The sequence below is a fragment of the Schistosoma haematobium genome, chromosome 1, assembly GCF_000699445.3.
Source record: "Schistosoma haematobium chromosome 1, whole genome shotgun sequence".
Classification (NCBI taxonomy): Eukaryota; Metazoa; Platyhelminthes; class Trematoda; order Strigeidida; family Schistosomatidae; genus Schistosoma; species Schistosoma haematobium.
The window spans coordinates 79,316,861-79,333,926 of NC_067196.1; the positions used below are offsets into that span (position 1 = coordinate 79,316,861).

At 31.3% G+C, this 17,066-nt stretch overlaps 1 protein-coding gene across 1 annotated transcript in view; it reads left to right on the forward strand.

The window, feature by feature from the left end:
• The first annotated feature begins 1,669 nt into the window (after nt 1–1,669).
• The window catches only part of MS3_00002207 (uncharacterized protein), a 49,027-nt gene continuing 33,630 nt past the window's right edge, over nt 1,670–17,066 (forward strand). Inside the window, exon 1 of the mRNA XM_012937370.2 lies at nt 1,670–1,791. The gene's annotated coding sequence lies outside the window, so the exon portion shown is untranslated. The remainder of the gene's footprint in view (nt 1,792–17,066) is intronic.

Genomic DNA, 17,066 nt, shown 5'->3' on the forward strand with positions numbered 1-17,066 from the left:
TCGAGTCGTTCCATTGATGTATGGGATCGCAATTGATTAGTCACTTTTAGGCACGTGTTCAGATTGCTTCGATATTGTCATTATGTTACAGATATTATAAGAAGAGATGGATAGTCGGTAGTAGTGGGATCCAGGATGTGCATTCACCACATTTGGGACTCATCAACTGGACGTGTCTGCATCATAATGTTGACGTTCACTCCAGGACTCGAATACATTACCTTTCAGTTTGCATGCCATCTCAATCATTACACAAGTCAGAGGGTGTCTGAACTCAGTAGCTAAATAGATAACGTGATGGCGTTTGGAGTAGACGGTGTTGGGTTGAATTTCCGTAGTGAACATCCACTCTGACATGCAGGTAAATCCAGCTAACGTGTCTCATAGTTAGGGATTAATTTATTGTTATTAAGGGAAATGATTTTGAATACTTTTTTATTTGACTGGCAGATTATTTAAATTTGTGGCAGTAGTTTATAATTCTGGTCCACCAGGGTGCCTGGTACCTGTGTGGTTGCGCCACAGGATTGAGCTGTACTATTCAGATTGTAGCATTAGAGCCTATACGGTGTCTGGTTCTCCTGCTAAACGGGGTTGAGCTGTACTGTTTGAGTTGTCACGTGAAAGTCCGGATGGTATCTAGTTCTCCTGAAAACCAATGTAAAATTACCCTGGCCCACAAGGGTATATTATATAACTAACTAACTAAGTTTAAAATTCAACAAGTATATCCACAAGTTTGATGTTTTAAATGAGGATGTGATGAGTATAATGTGGAAAATATAGATCAAGGCTAGAGAAACGTGTTTTAAATACAATTCTTTTCAAGTCATTCAAAATAAGATTTCTTACAGTTTCGTCTGAATATATTTTAAAGAACCTTGTAACTCATTGTTTATAAATACAGCTAGACAAAGAAACAGAACTTTTTTGAAAGCCTAATTTTGAAAGTGCCAATATCATCATATTTGGAAATAAAGAATGTCGTACGTTTACCATTAACAAACTTTGCTGTGTAAGAGATTTTTCTGGTACATGTAAAGTGTAATGAATCCTCATATTTTACCTTAAAAAAAAACAACCGTTGGTTGTAATTGAAGTAACTACCAAACCCTTTAAACTCAAAAATAAAATCTTTCGATGTTGAGTTAACAGAACTGACTTCAAAATATTTGAAGGAAATAACTGTATTTTCATGAAACTATTCAATCATCATCTTTATTTGCAATGACTTTACTTCTTTCATTGATGTTTTGTAATCGTACAACTTTTATAACTCGGATATGCTAAACACAAATAATTTTAATTAAGCTAATAACCTATATTGATTAGATAATTAAGTGACATTATTTTATCATAAGGCCAATATATATTATAAGATGTACTTTGAGAATATGGTTAAACAATATCACAGTAACGAAGATGATAAATAGATGGGTTATTCATTTCACTCAAATGATTAAATATAAGGGATAAGATAGAAAATAAATGTTTTCTTTCGAAATGTTAAAACAAAACAAAATTGAATTAATCTAATTATTTTTTTAGTACATACGCATATTAACCAATCAGATTGCTGGAAAGTATTTTAACCAATCAACAACTTCTCTTTAGAATTTCAAATTATCTCTATCATTAATTTATTTAATAAGTTATTTATTTATTTTTGGAATAAAAATCGGTGGAAACATACAGTTTCTAAATTTTCTTATAATAAATTCAATGAAATGGATTAAATGTTTCTAATTTTTTTGTATGGATTTTTTCCCAAGTCATTTTCAATGATTATCCGTAAGTACTTATTACATTGGGACAGTTGAATGTTTCTATAGAAAGAAAAACAAAAATATATATGGAATCTGTTTTGTAAAAATAAATTTGTAATTATTTCATAGATTAATTTAAAATAGTTGAAATCATGAGTCAATTGAAGCTAGACTATCATGGAAAACCTGGAAGCACTGGACGGCCGTTTTGGTCCTAGTATGGGATTCTTCAGCAGTGAAGTTAGAAATTAACACCGTCGGATGACGACTCAGTGGTTTAATGGTTAAGCGCTTGCGCGTGAGACTGATAGGTGCTGGATTCGAATACTGCGTGGCGAGGTCATGGATGTGCACTGCTGAGAAGTCTCACAATAAGACGAAATGGCTGTCCAGTGCTCCCAGGTTTTCCATGGTGGTCTAGCTTAAATTGACTCATGATTTCAACTATTGAAATTTCTAAAATCTCTACAAAACTCCTGATAATTAAAAGTACTCATTTTATATGTATAACTTTTATTTTAACTAATTAAATTTCTAAATTACGGAAGATAATAAATTAATAAGAATATTTATGGTATATTTTTAAAAATTTAACTTCGTATCATACATTCAAGAAAGCCTTAACGAAAAATGATTTAATGAAGTTTAACATTCCATAACATTGAGTTGAATCACTTTTGAATCACTTTTTCATCTAAATCAGTCAGTCAGTAACAACCTAGAACTTCGTACATACGTACATCAGTTCGCGTTGCCACACCACTACATTTTAATGTTGTTTAGTAGTTAGGAATTAAGACAATTATGAATAAACAAGTGTATGAGTTTAATCATCATCATCATGTTATTCATTGTTCTGTTAGAAAGAAATAAAACCCAATACTTTATTAATAAAAACAGTCATGATAGCGGTATACATTAGTCGATTGAAATTTATTGTCTACTATAGAGAGAAATTAAGTTTGATTTCATCCATTACTTTCAAGTTTACATAGCTAATTTATCTGAATTAAGTAAGCGTTTTAAACCAATTGAATTTTTTGTTCCTCAATCAGTTTAGTTTTCTACTTATCACGCTTTATGAAGCGCAATGATTAGTATAAATTCTTTACTTTTTCTTTTAGAAAAAAATTATTGTTTTAAATCTGGCGAGAAAAATATTTAATCCTAATTTGAACGAATTATTTTAAAAAACGATATAACAATACTGTTACGCTTTTACAAGATCAGCTAAAACCACTATGTTGAGTACTGTATTGAGTACAAGTCATAAACGAACTAAAATGAATCAAGCGATGTATTCTGTTTGTTTAATCTTCCCAAATTAGTATCATTGATAATTATCAGTAGGCTAAGTGTTCGCGCGCGAGATTGAAGGCCCTGGGTTCGAATCCCTAGAGTGGGATCGTGGACGTGTACTGTTGAGGAGTCCCACGATAGGACGAAATGGCCGTCCAGTTCTTCCAGGTTTTCACTGGTGGTCTAACATCAATCGGTTTATGGTTTCAATAAAAAAAACAAATGAATTGTTTATCATACTTTACATTCCAATATGTTATGTAGTCTAATTCCTTAAAGAATAATATGCAGTAAATAACTTTGATAATCTAGTATAAAAGATTAGATAGTGTTATTTATACAGTTAGATAAGAAAATAAGGATTTGTCATTGATATATTTTATGCTGTTTATTTCATCATTTCAAACTATACAGTAACATAAAACAATTAATTATTTGAAATGATGAATTAAACATTCCCTTCCTAAATCAAGTTCTATTCCTCAATTTAATGTATATTATTTATAATTATAAATTAAAGAGATAAAATAATCATTTGTCTCTTAGTCTTATACATACATATTCCTTTTATAAAAAGTAGCTAAATATGTTTATCAAAATTTGTTTGTTTGTTTGTTTATTTTTTACTTTACATTTTATTACTGTATACATTTATAAGAATTTATTCATATAATCTAACTTATAATAAGTTTTATGTTGTTCCTGTGGGAAACAAATAGGATAAAAACGGAGTATATTATTCACATATTTAAATCTTGTATAATCACTTCTTCATACTTATCAAATATTATTAAAATTATATTAATATTAACAAGATGATAACTATGTATGCTGGTACAAACTCTCTCTCTTTCTATCTCTCTATCTCTATGGAGTAGTGATAAATGTAAATAATAACTTTTCAAATTATGTGTTTTTCTATTTTAAAATTATTGATTTATCAAATTAAGAAAAAACCAAAAAAAAAATCAAAATTTATCTGAAATAAATAAACTTATTATTCTTCACTTTTTTTAAAAAAATTTTGGTCCCATTTTTTTAATAAAAAAATTCATATTTCCGTTATTTTTAAGGAATTATTAATTGATTTTTAATGTCAGAAGGGGGGTTTTGTGAAGACTGTATTAATTTTAATAATCGAATTCATAATTCAATTGGAGCTAGATCATCATGGAAAAATTGGAAGCACTGGATGGCTGTCTAGTACTCGTATTGAACCCCTTAGCATTGAGCATCAATGATCCATCACGTGAGACTTGAACGTAGGATTTTCGGTCTTGCGCGTAAACGCTTAATCTTTAGACTATTGAGCCGGCCAGCGTCCAATAGTGTTAATGTTTGATTTCAATCAATCAACGAAATTGTGACACCGGCTGGCTTAGTGGTCTAGAGGTTAAGCGTTCGCACGCGAGACCGAAGGTCCTGGGTTTGAATCTCACGTGATGCATCGTGGATGTGCACTACTAAAGAGTTCCACACAAGCACTAAATGGCTGACCAGTGCTTCCAGGTTTTCCATGGTGGTCTAGCTTTAATCGACTCATGAATTCAACCATTAACTTTAATGATTTGTTCATTTATAACGCTTATAAAATTTACTGTGAGCTTCAGAAATTCAAAGGCTTGAAACTTAATCCAAGTTGCCAAACGGTATATTATCAATCATTCGTATATCAGACAAAGAAGGCCAAATGCAGGAATTACTGAGAAGAAAACATATTCAAAATATGAAAAAATGTCTTATACGACATACTGAGGATTATTTACAGATAAGTCATTAGAAAATACCGTTGATGTTGTCACTATTATATTAAATTTTGTTTCAACATCTGTTGTCCCACTAAAATCATTTTTCTAAGTGTTGATCGACTTACTTCTCCACAAATAAAACGATTTCGGACGAAAAAACAAAGAATGTACAACGGGGAAAACTGCATTGAAGTTTACAAACTAAATGGTTTGATAAAACGTGAGATTAAATATCTGAACTCGATGTTTACCTAGAAGCTTCTATGTTATAGAAACTCTTCAATTATGTGGGAACTATTTAAACAGTTTGCAGGTGAGAGACGCATTAGACCCAATAACCAGGTGAATTTTATATTTAGACACATTGGAATAAATTTTATTTTTTCTCAAAACAATGGAAAAATTCTTGCTACCTCCACTTCAACTTCCGATAAAAAATTTAGAGTGATCCAAATTAGATTGCTTAAAAATGTTAAAGAAGCACCTTAGATACTGCTATTGTTTCGCATCAAAATATAATATTCATCTTAGAAAAGGGTAGGAAAAATGTTCGATGCTCGGTACAAGATTATAATTGTTCCTTTCAGTCTGTTACAAGATAACCACTACTTAACAAATTTATCAGCATCAACACCGATAGCAGAATAAACAAATAGCACTGTTCTTACTTTTCTGGAAGAGAACGATTAACTGTATTCGGAGGAAAGTGTTCACTGTCTCTACTAACTCATAAAGATGTTCCACAAGAAGCTGTTCTCTCATCTTGTCTTTTCTCTCTTTATGCATGATCTGCCATTTTCACACAAAACACTCTTGTCAAATATGTTAATGATCTCACAGTATGTACACCGATCTCTACCTCTTCACATTCCCTTGAAATGAATGAGTTCTCGTCCCTTATTGAACGGTGGTCTATTGTTAGTGGTTCCACACTTAATTCTTAAAAATGTCAAACCGTTAACTTCAGGTAGAGACATGAATAGTATTTAAACACCCTGATAGAATCCATAGTAAAAACAGTGTCAAAGGTCATTTATCTTGGTGTGCACCTTTCTTCCGATCTCACTTGATCCTCTTATGTTTTATCGATATTGAAGAGCGTTTTCCGCCATTGATAATCCTCACAAAAAATTAAGCGAAATGAATAAAACTAGTGATTATTCTCAATTTTGTGGATATTATAGTAATTTTAATAGTTGAGATCATGAGTCAATTGAAGCTAGACCACCATGGAAAACCTGAAAGCACTGGACAGCCATTTTGTTCAATTGTGAGACTTTTCAGCAGTGCACATCCACGATCCCGCCTCCTGCAAGATTCGAACCCAGGGCTTATCAGTCTCGCGTGCTAAGGCTGAACCACTAGATAACTGAGCCAGCATCCAACGGTATTAATGTCTAGCTTCAACCAATTCGTCAAATTGATCGACACATCCACCATTGTCATCAGTGAGTTACTATCTCACAACAGACCCAGTTGAACTCCACTGGTCAGTGCTTCTCGCTAGAACTCTAGGAAAAACCTCTTGGAGACCGTCATTAGTGAGCATATGTTGATTGATATCAGAAGGGATTTTTTGTGGATATTATATTAATTTCAATAGTTGAGATCATGAGTCAATTGAAGCTAGACCAGCATGAAAAATCTGGAAGCACTGGACGGCCATTTTATCCTACTGTGGGACTGCTCAGCAGTGCGCATCTATCTTTATATGTACCTGATAAAATAATATATGATATTTTTATTATAGTCTGTAGTACACTTCTGAGTAGTTCCTTCAAGAGTTATCTTGAATTAAATAAGACAAACTGAATTTTGATTAATACTTTTAACTAAATTGAAAACAGAGATTTTTTCATTCGAAAAATTGGCAGTTATATTCTGTCATGAGATATCGTGATATGTTTGAAAGGACTTTTACAAACTGCCCAAATTTTTTGTCTGACCAGATGTTATTTCTCAAAACAAACGCTTTAGTGGTGAACTGTTTTAATGTATTCAATTAAATGCATATGGTCTTTATTGAATTGTGATTACTTTTTGTTGTCATTTATATTCATGAAGTAATTAGAAATTGGAAATTTTATTTTACTATTCAGTTTTACAAAATGAAAGTCGAGAACTGTTGTAAAACCAGGAAGTATTTCATAAGTATTTTACTCTAAATACAAACTGTTTAACATTCTTTATACTTAATCTGACTTAAGATTGAATTTATTATCTTGAATGAAGCCTAGCTGTAATCATTAAGCTTCAAGATAAGTAAGATGGAATCAAACGGTTCATAATTAAAATCCCAGTCAATTCGAAATACGACTTAGAATGCATACATATTACTTGGACACATTTTTTTTGAAATTCTACTGTATCTAATCGTGAAAATTTTGACGAATATGTTAAGAAGAGGATTTTTTCGGGTTGGAGTGATTATTCAAGTGAAAAATTTCGGCTGAAAAAATTAACGTGATTATTTTCCTTTAATATTTTTCTCATTTATCCGATGTTTGCAAAGCACTGTTCTACATAACCAATCACTTTGTCTTACTTTAATTAAACGAGCAATATTTTTTCTAGATTTTATAGAAATTAGGTACATTTTGGATGTTAATGAAGTATACATACCAATAAAATAGTTTAAATTCTTTAAAATAGACAATACAAATAATAAATAAGCCACATTTATTATTGTATCCACTGTGTACTATTGAGTAATCGTAACCCATAATTAAACAGTTGTTCGACATTTTCTTTAGCTCTTATCATATTATAGCAATAATAAAGTCCTGGGTTCGAATCTCGAGGGGCGGGATCGTGGATGCGAACTGCTGACGAGTCCTATACTAGGACGAAACGGCTGTACAGTGCTTCCAGGTTTTCCATGGTGGTCTAGCTTCAATTGACTCATGAATTCAAATATAAAAAAGTTATCATAAAATTCCAGTGAAATAATTCGAAAGCGTTGAGTTCTACCTGTGCCAATTATTATCGTTGTTAATGTTATTTGAAAAATAAACATTAACCAAAAAATTTAATCGTTTTTTTAAAATGGTATCTAAATTTTTCATACAAACGAATCCATTTTCATAAATGGGAAATTAATAGTTTGGCAATTTCTTAGGACAAATGTGTTGTTCACTTTATTGCATATTATATTCGAAACGGTTTTTTTGAGTATTCAATCTGTCTATAAGCTGTTTAAGATCACTGGAAGTAAATCTCTGGACTTTGTGCTAGTCGACAGTTGTTCTCAGTAGCTTTCTATTATAGAAACTTAGTACTCTATTATTTTAATGGTTGTGCCAACATTCAGCTGATGAATAATTGATAAAACAAAATGTGTGACCTAAATTTTATTACTGGTGTCAATCCGTATTCACTATGAATATTATCATGGCAATCTGCTCAGGATTTGCAGATCTTAATGCAAACTGGTGAAATGCAGTCCCTACTATCAACATCGGATAAACATATGCTTAAATATAATGTTGCTTAGTGTGCATACCTTTTTAGTGTGAATTTTATTCTCTGTAGATTGATTTCCAGTTTATAAGAACCAATTCAGTTAAACCATATCAGACAATCTAATTAATCATAAAAAACAAACTGGTTTTTGAATAAAAAAACGATATTTTACCTTGCATGACTTATTTATTCTTTAGTTTTCTAGTTGTTAACATGAGTGCACATAAGATGACATTCTAAACATTCTCTCAACTTCAGTATCAATAATGCTAACATACTTGAAATCACCCATCATTTTAAACAGTTAGTTAACATTTAGATAAACAATTAATTGATCTTAATGTTTTCATTAAAATTCATGTCATTGAATGGGTTATGTAGAGATTAGTTGAATTTCAATATCATAACTCAGTTAAGCGATGTTAAATAGCTGTTTTGTTCCAGCACTAGACTAAATAGAAATGAGGAACCACAATCCTACCAGTGATCGAAACCAGAACCTTCAAGTCATTTGATGAACGATCAACTTTTATATCATTAAGCTAAAATGACATACATTACTTATTTTAATTCAACTTGAAATTCTATACAATAAATAACACATTCAATATTTCGAAACAGTTCATTTTTATTTCAATTTCAACTTCGATAAAGATTTATAAAACTGGTGATAAATTGTATTACTACAGAGAATTATTAGATTGTCAACGATGATTCAAGTTAGTTATAATATGACTATACTATTTTCTCTTGACAATTAATTATTGATTGCATGATATAAACTAAGAAAATTAATGTTTTTTTTTTCTCAGGGAAGATAAACTTTTGTCAACTTACTCTTTTTTTTTGTTAATTGTATTCGAAAAATTCACTTGTTTCTAGTTTATTTGACACTCTACCGAAATTCTATTAAACTAATCTGAAGTAATACAATCTTAAGTTATTCAATATTTAATCGGTATGTCAACTGTTGTGATATCAATTGTTTTTGTCGTAATTTTCCTTATCAAATTAAATCAAAATAAAATTTTCTTGCCGAATGACTAATGAAGAAAACTTTTTCTGTTGACAGTTCTTTTTAGATTTTGATGTAACTCAATCAGGTATGTCCTTTAAATAAGAAGAAAACTTCTGTAGTTATTTGAAAGAACTAATATCTTTGAAAATTTTGCCCTGTCAGAGTGAAAGTCTATAGTGGAATTATATTTACCTTATTAAGCTTGGAAACTAAACTAAGTATAATGAATAACAAATGATGATTGTGACGTCCTCTCAGGATAAGATTCATTATGACCTACTGCAGTTATTGCAGTGATGTAAAATAACTAATCGTCAGACTGAAACTTGTACATATCATTCAAAATTATACTATGTAAACTGAATTCGTTTGTTTATTCATTCTGGATAAAAACCATTTCGCTTTATAATTTGCTGTTTCAGAATTTTATGGAGAAAGTATTGAAATAGTTGACTCATTAGCTCGTATTACTCGGTTGTAAAATATTAGCTTAATGCCATTTATGAAACTGGGTTCATACAATAATCCAAACTACTAATAATTGGTAAGCTTTACTTAGAAACATTTTAATCGATTCTGGTTAACCGTTTGTGAAAAACAAATCACTAAAAACTGTGTATTTTGTTCATAATAATTATTTGTTTGTGATCTTCATTAGAACAAATATAACCACCTATCTTTCTTTTCACTGGAGTAACTCAGTAAATGTTGTGTTTTTTGTTTTCGGATTATAGACTAGGAAGGAATCCAGTTTTATCGCGTTATTTGCGAGTAATTCAAGTTAAGGCTTGCATTATTTTATTAAGTAACATTTATTTATTCATAAACACCTTCAAGAACACATTATCATATCATCAGATTGAGTACCAGTTGCTTCATAGAAGGTAAAATTGAAATCCGGATAGATAAAAAATGTATGTTGTTAAAATGGTTTCGGATATCTCGTAAAAAACTTTGATATACTTGACACTTTATGATAACCTAACCAAGCGATTTATTTAAGTGCAGATGTAAACGAGAAGTTCATAGTATTTTATGGTATATTAGTTTAGTAGTTGGTGTAAAAGTCACTGTCGGCGGGGAGAGGATGTGAGTCGTCCCGAGTGCTGGGCGAACATTAGATGTGGATGTCTTAACGGGTCGTTTGACGTCCCGGGTGCTGAGTGGATATCGGATTTAGGCGGGCCAGATGGTTGACAGCACTATGGAGGTCATTGGGCTGGCGAACTCAACAAGCCGATAAGAAGCGAAGCACAGACTAAGATAAAGAGGTACGCAGAACGTTGAGCACAACGACTGAAGGAGCGACCGTTTAAGGAGGTGGACGAGTGTGATGCATGCTATTTATGCTAACAGATATACGTAGTATGTAGCACCAATCAGAGGTGAGATACCTAGCAGAAGAAGATTGAAATGAAGAGAAGGGGAAGAAAGTCTGAGAGCAATCGAAATAACTACAGAATTAGAGGAACAATGGAGTATTTAAAGGACAACTCAAAGAATATGGGTATATATGTATTTAATGTATCACTTTCACATTTTATTGACTCAGTCTGGGATTTTGCACTTAAGAATAAATTGGTTCTCCCAACCAAGTTTTTGTTTACTACAGTATGTCTCTTAACTGCTGAACATAATAGTTGTTTTCTAGGTTTCCATTTAGTTTGTCTTATTATTTTTCAAAAATTAGCAAACAATTATCAAGTGAACTGTTAATCTAATGTTTGAAATTAATAACAAATATTACTGGAAGGTATAGTCATACATTTTAAAAGTTATTCCCTTGTAGTTATGTATTCGAAATATTAGAATGCTTTAAACATCGATCCTTCTTATTAAGCACTATAGGGCAAACCACATTATACTCATTAGTACAGCTTGTGCACTACAAAAATTATCGTTCGATAATCTAGTAAGAAGACGAAGATTGCTTACTTACTTACGCCTGTTACTCCTCGTGAAGGAACATGGGCCGCTCACCAGCATTCTCCATCCAACCCAGTCCAAAGCAATCCTTTCAAGCTCCTTCCAGTTGTTATTCATCCTTCTATTTCCCGACGTAATTTGCTCTTTGGCCTTCCACTTTTCCGCTTCCCTTCAGGATTCCAAGTTAGGGCTTGTCTCGTGATGCAGTTTGGTGATTTACATAATGTATGTCCTATCCATTTCCATCGTCTTTTCTTAATTTCTTCTTTAGCTGGAAGCTGGTTTGTTCTCTTAAACAGAAGGATGTTACTGATGGTATCCGACCAATGGATGTTGAGTATCTTGCGTAGACAGCAATTTATAAATACTTGTACCTTCTTGATGGTGGTTGTTGTAGTTCTCGAAGTTTCAGGTTTGTACAGTAGAACTGGCTTGACGTTGGTACTGAAGATTCTCACTTTGATTTTGGTTGACAGACAGTTGTTTTTAGTTCCATATGTTCTTCAATTGTAGGAATGCGACCCTTGGTTTGCCAATCCTCACCTTTACGTCTGCATCAGATCTTTGCATTACTCAGTTTTTAATTCATTGAAACATGTTCGGTAATATAAACACATACATAATAATGTAAACTGTTCATTTCATTAATTCGGCGTTCACGCGCGAGACTGAAGATCCTGGGTTCGATGCCCACGTGTTGTATCGTATATGTGCACTGATAAGGAATCCCATACTAAAACTAAACGATCTTCCAGTGCTCCCAGATTTTCAATGATTTTATAACATTAATCGATTCATGATCTCAATCCGAAATAACATGTTTTAATTTGTTTATGATAACAACAAAAGTTGGAAAACAACTAAGAGTTTAAAAACTTATTTTAAACAATTTTATTTAAAATTATTAAATGTATTAACACTTTAAAATTCATTATATATTTTTTTGTTAACATCAGTTTCCTTCATTTCATGACAAAATAGTTGAAAGGTATTTTTGTCTAGTTCTCATATTTGCACATTTAGGAACATTTATTCCATCTTCTTCTTCCCCCTGCCCCCCTTCTCTCTCTCTCTCTCTCTCTCTATATATATATATATATATATATATATATATATATATATATATATATATATATATATATATATATATATATATATATATATATATATATATATAGTAAATTGACAAGCTGATAAGAGATAAGTGATAGGAAAATAATTTTTCTCAGTGGGAAATAATTAATAAATGTTTTACATTGTTTCTGTTTTTTCCTTTTTAAATGTTCACTTGAATGTTATTGCTTTACTTTTTTCCAAAATATACATGATGTACTTTTACTCTTAACCAATTCAAACTTTCATCATGTTAGAGATTTCAAAAAGAAAAAAAAGAGACTGCAAAGATTGAATTTTACAAATGAAAGAAAATAACATGGTTAAATAGTCTATTGAATGTTAATAAATTTGCATGGAAACAAACGTTTCTAACTGAGTGATAAATTTATTGCATAAATGAATGTGATGAGTGAAATTATCTACATGCCAAAAAAAGAGAAAAAAACAATATTAGGAAATTACAATTAAAATGTTTTTGCATTGTGAAAACAATTTATTTTAAGGGATATCTTTGTTGTTGATGAGAATATGTATTGATTTTTTTTATTGATCATGAGATGGTGGAGAAGATTTGTAGCTCAGGTGGATGATTTGATGGAGTTTTGTTCTTTGAGCTGGATGGTTTGGTCGTGATCACTTTTTTTAAGTATCATATGGTTTCGGTGGTTTTATGATTTGAGTAAAATAACAGATTATGAAAGAATCTACAGTAGTAATTTTGAGAAATATATTGTATATCTTTAATAAGAATTTGGAATAGTACTGCATATTGAATGAATTTTTAAAGGAAAAACCTAATGTATTGAATTGATAGTTACAGAAGTTAATTGTTATTGAAGGTGATTTTGATTGTATGAAAAGCAACTGGTTACTAGAAAACATTATTCCTCTATGTTAGCTAGTTGGAGGTAGTCAAAACGAAACCTTAGGAAATCATATGAACTAGCTTTAGCTATCTAACATTATAACATGGTATGCACGATGGAGAGTCACTTGAAACAGTGACCGTGTTAGAACCTGATAAATAAAACCTAAAGGATTAGACAAATATGATTTTGGTCACTACTCAATGGTCAGTCAATTCTGAACATTATCCTTGTACTTCGACCATTCCTAAAATTGTGTGTGTGGTTAAATTTTTGACCACTATTTGTCACTAAAATGCTAGGTGTCTGAATTTAGAATGTTAGATTCTAATCTAAAAGAGCTAAGAATGTTTTAACTTTAAAGCAAGTATTTACTAATTTAGTACAAAATTACGGATGTTTCTAAGATCCATAATGATGCAAATTTGATTACACTTATTTAAGGAATAAACACATTTCATTTAATTATATATTGATTCTGAAACTCTTTTCATGAATAATTCCTGACTATAAATGATTTCAATCACATCGTAAATTTCAGTATGATGTAGTTCCAACATTTGGAATATTATTCGTATGGGGTTGTGGAGACTGTTGAGCTTCAATGAGAAGCCTTGACTAGTGAAGTTCAACCGTGTCTGGTGTGAGAAAGTTAACTACCGAAGACGGTGGACGGGGGTTGGGCCATATCGTGAATCAGTTGGAGTCAAACATTAACACCGTTTAGTGTCGGATCAGTGGTCTATAGATTAAACGGTCGCTTACGAGACTGTACGTCCTGAGCCCGATTCCCTTTGCTGCGAAGTTGTGGATGCGAACTGCTGAGGAATATCATACTAGGACGAAATAGCCGTCTGATGATTCTAGGTTTTCAACGGTAGTCTAACATTTATCAATTTATGATTTGATTTAAATCAAGATATTATAATTCTTGCCAATAAGATGTCAAAATTACATTGAAATATTCACTTAGCAAAATAGTATTACTTCCTAATTAGAGCTTAATAATCAGTTAGTTGATTATGAATATTAATCTGTTATTAGAAATATGAAGACGAAACATCTATTCATGCTAGTTATCTTTCATTTGTTTTCTAAATCATGTCGTTTTATATTAGAAATCATTTTTAAAATAAACTAAATTAAAGAATTTATTAAACATTCATCTTGAATTAAAGTTCCATTTAGCACACGTTTAACACATGGCAATATATTCTCTAAGGAGGGATTTGATGTGTAGTTTGACTAACTAGAGATAAAATTATTTTCAGATGGGTTTTGTGGGTATTATAGTAATTTCAATGGTTAAGATCATGAGTCAGTTGAAGCTAGACCACCATGGAAAACCTGGAAGCACTGGACGGCCGTTTTGTTCTATCGTGGGACTCCTCAGCAGTGCGCATCCACGACATCGCCTCCTGAGAGGTTCGAACCCGTAACCTACTGGTTTCGCGCTCTAGTACTTAACCACTAGACCAGTGAGCCGGCATCCAACGGTGTTAGTGTCAAACTTGAACTAATCCACGAAATTGAGCAACATATCCATCGTGGATGCGCACTGCTGAGGAGTCCTACAACAGGACGAAACGGCCGTCCAGTGCTACCAGGTTTTCCATGGTGGTCTAGCTTCAACTGACTCATGATCTTTACCATTGAAATAAAATTATTTCACAAAATATTCTCATTTACTGAATGATACTTTTGAAATGAAAGGTTGAAATATTGTCAAAGAGATTACATAACTAAAGTAGAAATGTTAACATGTTATGTAATGAGATTGTAGAGGAGGTTTTATTTTATATAAAATAATGAAATTAAAAAGTAAAACATCCTTTATTTTCCATAAATACACAAAGTAGAATAACCATGTCTAGAAATACTTTGATTCTATTCCCATGTTAATTGAGTATAGAATGGTTAATTAACAATTCAAGTAGTCAAATTTCCTATTGTTCACATACTTATCATATTTTTTTATAGAAAAATAAGTAACTACCATGAAATTGTTTTGATATAGAAAAACCTCACGGTTATCAGAAATATATAAGTTTGGTACTGCAGCTTACGTTCTATGATAGAGTAATTGGAAATTATTTTCGTTTAATTTCATCATTAGAAAGTTTAATTAATGTTTTGTTTTCGTTTGATTGACGCACACCCCCCAAATGAGTAACACATCATGAATATATATGGTTTACTGATAAGTACTGACAAAAACAGTTCGGATTATTCATAGTACGGAATTATAATGAAGTTTATCTGTTTACTTTTTACTGACAGTATAGTTCTTCATATGGTACTTATATGATACCGGGCATTTTAAACTCTTATGATGATAACATGAAATGTTTATTTCTAGTCCATTAAATTCACTTTTTAATTTTTAATAACATATTACATAATAACAGTGCTACAGTTAATAACATCCCGTTTAAGGAGATATGTTTTCTTTTTGGAGTAATCTGTACACATATTAGACAGATGACTTAGAAAAATGGCAATTATCATGGAGGGAGACTGCACTTTTGTACAATCAAATTATCCCTCGAATATGTAACCGGAAGAAGTAGAAACCTATAATAAAACAATAAATGTTTTATTTGTTTTCTACTTTTTTTCCTGCTTCAATAAATTTGTTTGTTGTAGTTTACATCACGGATTGATTGGATTGATGCATTGGTTGGTACCCACGATTTAAACAGGAATTGAACTTATAATATTCAAATCTCACAGTGTTTGGAATACAATTTACTCCCGAAATATTTGTTACTCAAATGATATCACCGAATGAATATTGGCATACTAATAATTTGCTTGCTTACTGTATACTTTGTTAACACATTAGGATTCATATAGTTTAATAGTCTGATGGATACTCTTATTAGGAACTGATAGTTTAATGACCGGTCAATGACAGCAAGAAGTGAATAGTTATTTTCATTATTACATTTTGTTGAGCAAATTTGATACTGTTCGAAATGAAATATAGGACCTTCAAGTCTTGTGAGAAGAAATCCCTTAAATGGTGGTGAATAATTATTAACTTACATTCATTAACATCACACAGGTAGCGATATAATTTAAACTCTACTCGCTATTGCTGTTATTGATCTGTAGTTATTCCGTGGGGATTAACTGTAGTGCTTACAATTTTTTTTATAAAAAGTCGAGAAACATCTGAATGTAGATCAGAATATCCATCAGTTCCTCGTTAAGCGCAAAAAAATTAATGATTTTTGTTGGAAAATAATGTTAGAACCGACAGTATCGGTTACCAGAATACATTTCAGGAATTAACTACATACTGTTCATGAAAAATAAATCCTAGTATATAATATTCAGTAATTATTAAAAAAGCATTTATTCTTCAAAGGATATAACTTATCATTAGATAATGTTTCAGTAAATCTAGTCTAGACAAAAACTTTGAGCTATTCGTCATTGATAATCTTTCTCTTGCAATTAAGGTACATATCAAATTAATCATTGCACCGAGACCATCATAGCGTTTTTAGACTTCAGTTCTGATCAAATCTCATCTTTATCACAAATTCCTTTTTTGGTAGGAATGTAGATTCCGGTGTTCTTTATGACAGATTATTAAAATACTCTAATAAAAGCTGACATATATATATTTGGCCATTTTAGCTCATTTTATAATTTAAAAGCTGATATAAGAGTTCATTAAAGATCATACTACCTATAATCCAAAATGTATTATTTAACTTATTTTTGAAAAAATTCCTATTACCATTGATTATTTATTACCATGTATTGAAATCAATGTAATCTCGATTAGTTGCCAAGGTAGCAGTTAATGTGATTACTGTTATCAAATTAGTTTTTTTTTCTAGACTGTTATATG